The sequence below is a fragment of the Loxodonta africana genome, chromosome 8 (genome assembly GCF_030014295.1).
Source record: "Loxodonta africana isolate mLoxAfr1 chromosome 8, mLoxAfr1.hap2, whole genome shotgun sequence".
NCBI classification, from domain to species: domain Eukaryota; kingdom Metazoa; phylum Chordata; class Mammalia; order Proboscidea; family Elephantidae; genus Loxodonta; species Loxodonta africana.
The window spans coordinates 19,702,943-19,710,787 of NC_087349.1; the positions used below are offsets into that span (position 1 = coordinate 19,702,943).

Here is a 7,845-nt window from a genome sequence, read left to right on the forward strand (position 1 = left end):
ACCAAGTGGGATTTATACCAGGTATGCAACGCTGGTTTAATATTAGAAAAACCATCAATGTAATCCACCATATAAATAAAACAAAAGACAAAAACCACATGATCTTATCAATTGATGCAGATAAGGCGTTTGACAAAGTCCAACACCCATTTATGATAAAAACTCTCACCAAAATAGGAATTGAAGGAAAATTCCTCAACATAATAAAGGGCATCTATTTTATACAAAGCCAACAGCCAACATCACTCTAAATGGAGAGGGCCTGAAAGTATTTCCCTTGAGAACGGGAACCAGACGTGGATGCCCTTTATCACCGCTCTTATTCAACATTGTGCTAGAGGTCCTAGCCAGAGCGATTAGGCTAGACAAAGAAATAAAGGGCATCCAGATTGGCAAGGAGGAAGTAAAATTATCTCTGTTTGCAGATGACATGATCTTATACACAGAAAACCCTAAGGAATCCTCCAGAAAACTACTGAAACTAATAGAAGAGTTTGGCAGAGTCTCAGGTTATAAGATAAACTTACAAAAATCACTTGGATTCCTCTACATCAACAAAAAGAACATCGAAGAGGAAATCACCAAATCAATACCATTCACAGTAGCCCCCAAGAAGATAAAATACTTAGGAATAAATCTTACCAAAGATGTAAAAGACCTATACAAAGAAAACTACAAAGTACTACTGCAAGAAACTAAAAAGGACCTACTTAAGTGGAAAAACATGCCTTGCTCATGGATAGAAAGACTTAACATAGTAAAAATGTCTATTCTACCAAAAGCCATCTGTACACACAACGCACTTCCGATCCAAATTCCAATGACATTTTTTAATGTGGAGGAGAAACAAATCATCAACTTCATATGGAAGGGAAAGAAGCCCCGGATAAGTAAAGCATTACTGAAAAAGAAGAAGAAAGTGGGAGGCCTCACTCTACCTGATTTTAAAACATATTATACAGCCACAGTAGTCAAAACAGCCTGGTACTGGTACAACAACAGGCACATAGACCAACGGAACAGAATTGAGAACCCAGATATAAATCCATCCACATATGAGCAGCTGATATTTGACAAAGGCCCAGTGTCAGTTAATTGGGGAAAAGATAGTCTTTTTAACAAATGGTGCTGGCATAACTGGATATCCATTTGCAAAAAAATGAAACAGGACCCATACCTCACACCATGCACAAAAACTAACTGCAAGTGGATCAAAGACCTAAACATAAAGACTAAAACGATAAAGATCATGGAAGAAAAAATAGGGACAACCTTAGGAGCCCTAATACAAGACATAAACAGAATACAAAACATTACCAAAAATGACGAAGAGAAACCAGATAACTGCGAGCTCCTAAAAATCCAACACCTATGCTCACCTAAAGACTTCACCAAAAGAGTAAAAAGACCACCTACAGATTGGGAAAGAATTTTCAGCTATGACACCTCCGACCAGCGCCTGATCTCTAAAATCTATATGATTCTGTTAAAACTCAACCACAAAAAGACAAACAACCCAATCAAGAAGTGGGCAAAGGATATGAACACGCACTTCACTAAAGAAGATATTCAGGCAGCTAACAGATACATGAGAAAATGTTCTCGATCATTAGCCATTAGAGAAATGAAAATTAAAACTACGATGAGATTCCATCTCACTCCAACAAGGCTGGCATTAATCCAAAAAACACAAAATAATAAATGTTGGAGAGGCTGCGGAGAGATTGGACCTCTTATACACTGCTGGTGGGAATGTAAAATGGTACAACCACTTCAGAAATCTATCTGGCGTTTTCTTAAAAAGTTAGAAATAGAACTACCATACAACCCAGAAATCCCACTCCTCAGAATATACCCTAGAGAAATAAGAGCCTTCACAAGAACAGATATATGCACACCCATGTTTATTGCAGCTCTGTTTACAATAGCAAAAAGCTGGAAGCAACCAAGGTGTCCATCAGTGGATGAATGGTTAAATAAATTGTGGTATATTCACACAATGGAATACTACGCATCGATAAAGAACAGTGACGAATCTGTGAAACATTTCATAACATGGAGGAACCTGGAAGGCATTATGCTGAGCGAAATGAGTCAGAGGCAAAAGGACAAATATTGTATAAGACCACTATTATAAGATTTTGAGAAATAGTATAAATTGAGAAGAACACATACTTTTGTGGTTATGGGGCGGGGAGGGAGGGAGGGTGGGAGAGGGTTATTTACTGATTAGTTAGTAGATAAGAACTACTTTAGGTGAAGGGAAGGACAATACTCAATACACAGAAGGTCAGCTCAACTGGACTGGACCAAAAGCAAAGAAGTTTCCGGGATAAAATGAATGCTTCAAAGGTCAGCGGAGCAAGGGCAGGGGTTTGGGGACTATGGCTTAAGGGGACTTCTAAGTCAATTGGCAAAATAATTCTAGTACGAAAACATTCTCCATCCCACTTTGAAAAGTGGCGTCTGGGGTCTAAAATGCTAACAAGCGGACATCTAAGATGCATCAATTGGTCTCAATCCACCTGGATCAAAGGAGAATGAAGAACACCAAGGTCACACGATAACTATGAGCCCAAGAGACAGAAAGGGCCACATGAACCAGAGACTTACATCATCCTGAGACCAGAAGAACTAGATGGTGCCTGGCCACAACCGATGACTGCCCTGACAGGGAGCACAACAGAGAACCCCTGAGGGAGCAGGAGATCAGTGGGATGCAGACCCCAAATTCTCATAAAAAGACCAGACTTAATGGTCTGACTGAGACTAGAGGAATCCCGGCGGTCATGGTCCCCAAACCTTCTGTTGGCCCAGGGCAGGAACCATTCCTGAAGACAACTCGTCAGACATGGAAGGGACTGGACAATGGGTTGGAGAGAGATGCTGATGAAGAGTGAGCTACTTGTATCAGGTGGACACTTGAGACTGTGTTGGCATCTTCTGTCTGGAGGGGAGATAGGAGGGTAGAGAGGGTTAGAAACTGGCAAAATTGTCACGAAAGGAGAGACTGGAAGGAGGGAGCGGGCTGACTCATTAGGGGGAGAGTAAGTGGGAGTATGGAGTAAGGTGTATATAAGCTTATATGTGACAGACTGACTTGATTTGTAAACTTTCACTTAAAGCACAATAAAAATTATTAAAAGAAACAAAATTTTGATATATGCTACAACATGGATGAACCTTGAAAACCTTATGCTGACTGAAATAAGTCAGACACAAAAGGACAAATATTGGATGATTACACTTATATAAGGTAGCTAGAAAAAAAAAAAGTATCTAGAATGGGAATATTCATAGATATAGAAAGTAGAATGGAAGTTTCCAGGGACTGAGGGGAACAGGAAATAGGGCATCATTGTTTAATGGATTCAGAGTTTCTGTTGGGGATGATGACAAAAATTCTAGAAATAGGTAGTAGTGGTAGTTATACAACATTGTGGATGCTACTGAACTGTACACACTTAGAAATGATTAAAATGGCAAATTTCGTGTTATGTATGTTTTACCACAATAAAAAAAATAAAAGAAAAAAATTTTTTTAAAAATCAAGTGGGAAAAAGAAACTGTCAAGAACACACAAAAAAAGACATCAGAATGATAGCACTAAATTCGTACCTAGCCATAATTACACTGAATGTAAATGGACTAAATGAACCAATAAAGAGACAGAGAGTGGCAGAATGGATTAAAAAACATGATCCGTCTATATGCTGCCTACAAGAGACACACTTTAGACTTAGAGACACAAACAAACTAAAACTCAAAGGATGGAAAAAAAATACATCAAGCAAACAACAATCAAGAAAGAGTAGGAATGGCAATATTAATATCTGACAAAATAGAAGTCATGCTCTTAACTATTTGCGCCACCCGGGCTTCTTTTACGTGAATGGTGATGGAGTAATTTGGAAAAGGATAGCAATAGAGGTTGCACAACATGAAGAATCTAATCAATGTCACTGAATTGTACATGTGAAAACTGGTGAATTGGTGAAGGTTTTGTTGTGTACAATGTCACCACAATAAAAACAAAATCGAAGTGGTGTAAAATATTTTTCCTTTAAATACGCTATTGTTTTGGTAGGACAATTTTTTTTCCCCTCAGGTACAAAAGGTTTATTGATTACAAAAACAAGTTACCTACCATGACGACGGATGTAAACAGAGTGCTCATTCGTATGACAACAACTCACAAAATGACATAAAACGCAGATCCAGAAGGACTGACTCACTGAAGAACTTGCTGCATAACTTTCTTACATTATGTTCTAAAAAAGGTCTACCTTTCCTTCTAGACAAGGGTTAATATATATAATTAGTCCCTTCGACCACAAAGATGGAATCTGTTTTTTAAGAGGCTTAGCCTTAATACACAATATCCTATTTTACAAAAGGAAGGGAACAGCTGTATTGAGATTTGAACAGTCAAGAACCCTCAGAGCCATCAATATTCCTTCAGGCTTGTCTGGGAAGGTATCAGATAGGGATCTGCATGCCAACCTGGGGGAGAAGTGGGGCTGAAGTGGGGTTACTGTTGGCAGATGTAATGGAAGGCTTCGAGAGTTCAGAAATCCCTCCACTTGGGGGGAAGGCCATCTTGCAGCGTTGGCATGGGGCCTGAAACAGCTTTATGTAACTTCTTAACCAGGTCATGAAGGATCTGACCACGACGTCTGGAATCTGGGACAACTGATAGTGAAGCACGGCACTAGTGGCATGGTCTGTCACCTTTTGGAACACTTGATAGTTAGATTTGGACCATACATCAAGCTTGCCATCTTTGTAAACATTTTTGTTATATCCCTTTACCATTGTTCCATCAATGAATACGCTCCACATGATGACAATCACTTTCAACACCTTTCCCAAAGTCACCAGATGCATTGCTGAGGTTCCATTGGGTCTGGGTAAGTGGACTGACACTTCAGGAAACATCTTGTCAGTGTGGCTGATCACATCATCAACATACTGAGGAGGTAAGACAAGAGTCGCGGGTTGAGCCTTTTGTCTGTTTAGCAGATACTCCCACATGGTTAGCAGAATGTTTCAACAACTGTCAATTCAAAAGGCCAGATGCTAGACCTGCGTGGTACTGCAACTTGTTTGACCATTTATATGCTTGAAGGAGCTGACTACAGAGAGGAGTTTTGTCCTGCACAGGATCCACCTTAAAAGGGAGGATCGTTCTGAGATGGCTTACCTACCAAGTTGCTCAGACGTTTCAGCTCACTTGCTACGCAACCTTAGCTGCTCTCCCGCTAATGTGACAGCACGCTCCTCCTCTCCACCCTGTATTCCCCGTGTCCATTCAACCAGCTCCTGTCTTCCTCTGCCTTCTCATCTCGCCTCCAAACCGGAGCTGCCCACATAGTCTTATGTGTCTACCTTGGGCAAGAAGCTCACTCCTTACCAGTATCACTCGCTGTCTTATAGTCCAGTCCAATCTCTGTCTGAAGAGTTGGCTTCGGGAATGATTTCAGTCTTGGGCTAACAGAGGGTCCGGGGGCCATGACCTCTGGGGACCCTCCAGTCTCAGTCAGACCATTAAGTCTGGTCTTTTTATGAGAATTTGAGGTCTGCATCCCACTGTTCTCCAGCTCCACTGGGGATTTTCTGATGTGTTCCCTGTCAGGGCAGTCATCAGAGGTAGCCGGGCACAATCTAGTTCTTCCGGTCTCAGGCTGATGTAGTCTCTGGCTTATGTGGCCCTTTCTCTCTCTTGGGCTCATATTTACCTTGTGTCTTCGGTGTTCTTCATTTTCCTTTGCTCCAGGTGGGTTAAGACCAATTTTGGTAAGACAATTTTATCTGTTGAAAATTTAGTGTCCAAATTGAGATATGCTGTACATGTAAGGTACACATCAGACTCAATAACTTGGTGTGGAAATAAGAATTTAAAAGATTTCACTAATAATTTTTATATTTGTTACATGTTGAAATGATAATATTTTGGGTATATTGGGTTAAATAAAATATATTATTGCAATTAATTACACTGGTTTCCTTTTATCTTTTTTTAAAGTGGTCATTAACCCAAACCCATTGTTTTTGAGTCAATTCAGACTCATAGCAATCCTATAGGACGGAGTAGAACTGCCCCATAGGGTTTCCAAGAAGCAGCTGGTGGGTTCGAACTGCCAACCTTTTGGCTAGCAGCCAGGCTCTTAACCACTGCATCACTAGGGTTCAAAGTGGTTATTAGAAAATTTAAAATTGCATATGTGGCTTGCATTATATTTCTTTTGGACAGTACTTGTCTAGAGAGAAAATTAGATGCCTAAACAGTCTGCAAAGATGTCACTGTAAGAACTAAGGTGTGCCTTACCCAAACCATGGTGTTTTCAATCCCCTCATATGCATGTGAAACCTGGACAATGAACAAGGAAGACCAAAGAAGAATCAGTGCCTTTGAATTATGGTGTTGGTGAAGAATATTGACTATACCATGGACTGCCAGAAGAACTTGGAACAAGTACCGCCAGAGGCCTCCTTGGAAGCAATGATGGGGAGAGTTTTCTCACGTACTTTGGACATGTTATCAAAAGGGACCAGTCCCTGAAGAAGGACATCATGCTTGGTAGAGAGTCAGTGAAAAAGAGGAAGACCTTCAATGAGATGGATTGACACAGTGGCTGCAACAATGGGCTCAAGCATAACAACAATTATGAGGATGGCACAGGACCAAGCAGTGCTTTGTTCTGTTGCACACAGAGTCACTATGAGTTGGAACCGACTCAACAGAACATAACAATAACAATCTGCTACTATCGTGCACAGTGGGTTCCTAGATATTCATACAAAAGTCTGATGTGTAAACATTAAACAACAGACTTACCCAAATATGCTGGGGGAGGTTAATTCTGAAGAACTAAAAAAAAAAAAAAACCATATAATCCCGGTTTCAATATACATTATAGAATAGCCTTTTATCCCAACAGCAAAAGTAGTTCACTTGGCTTAACAAGAATTAAAGCAGTACAGAAAAAAATAACTCAAAAACTTAAGGTATCCCTCAGAAAAGCACCTATACCAGTTTGATCTATCTAAAAACATATTGTTACTATTGGTTATTTTTATAAGTGTGGAATTGTACTGTATTTTCAGGGGAGTAGAACTGTATTCCACTATGTGGATATACTGTAATTGACTCAATCAATCCTGTGTTTATTACATCTGAATTATATCCAGTTTTGCACTATTTCAAAGTAGAATACAAAGAACATTCCTGTACATGCCATTATACACTTTTTATATTTATTTTTTCTGCATCTAACATAATATTCTCGTAGTAAAAACATTCGAACATATTGCTCCCCTCCCCCGCTCCAATCTGTGCCTCTAATAATTATTAACAGTTGGATATATGGTCTATCAGATTTTTTTTCCTGTGTATATATTAACCAGCTTATCATTTCATTTTACAAAATGTTAGACATACTGTAGGGTCGCTATGAGTCAAAATCGACTTGACAGCATCCAGTTTAGGTTTTTTTTTTTTAGTTTTTATACTGCCAAAGAACGAACAAATCTGTCTTGGAAGAAGTACAACCAGAAGGCTCCTTAGAAGCAAGGATGGTAAGACAACATCTCACATACTTCGGACAAGTTATCAGGAGAGATCGGCCCCTGGAGAAGGACGTCATGCTTGGTAAAGCAGAGGATCAGTGAAAAAAAGGAAGATCCTCAACGAGATGGATTGACACAATGGCTGCAACCATGGGCTCAAGCATAGCAACAACTGAGGATGGCACAGGACCAGGCAGTGTTTCATTCTGTTGTTCATAGCATGGCTATGGCTCAGAATGACTTGATGGCACCTAACAACAACAACATACATATTAT

General features: G+C 39.8%; 1 pseudogene; it reads right to left on the reverse strand.

The window, feature by feature from the left end:
• Nucleotides 1–4,531: 4,531 nt before the first annotated feature.
• LOC100674313 (mediator of RNA polymerase II transcription subunit 27-like) lies at nucleotides 4,532–6,537 on the reverse strand (annotated as a pseudogene).
• Between the last annotated feature and the right edge of the window lie 1,308 nt (nucleotides 6,538–7,845).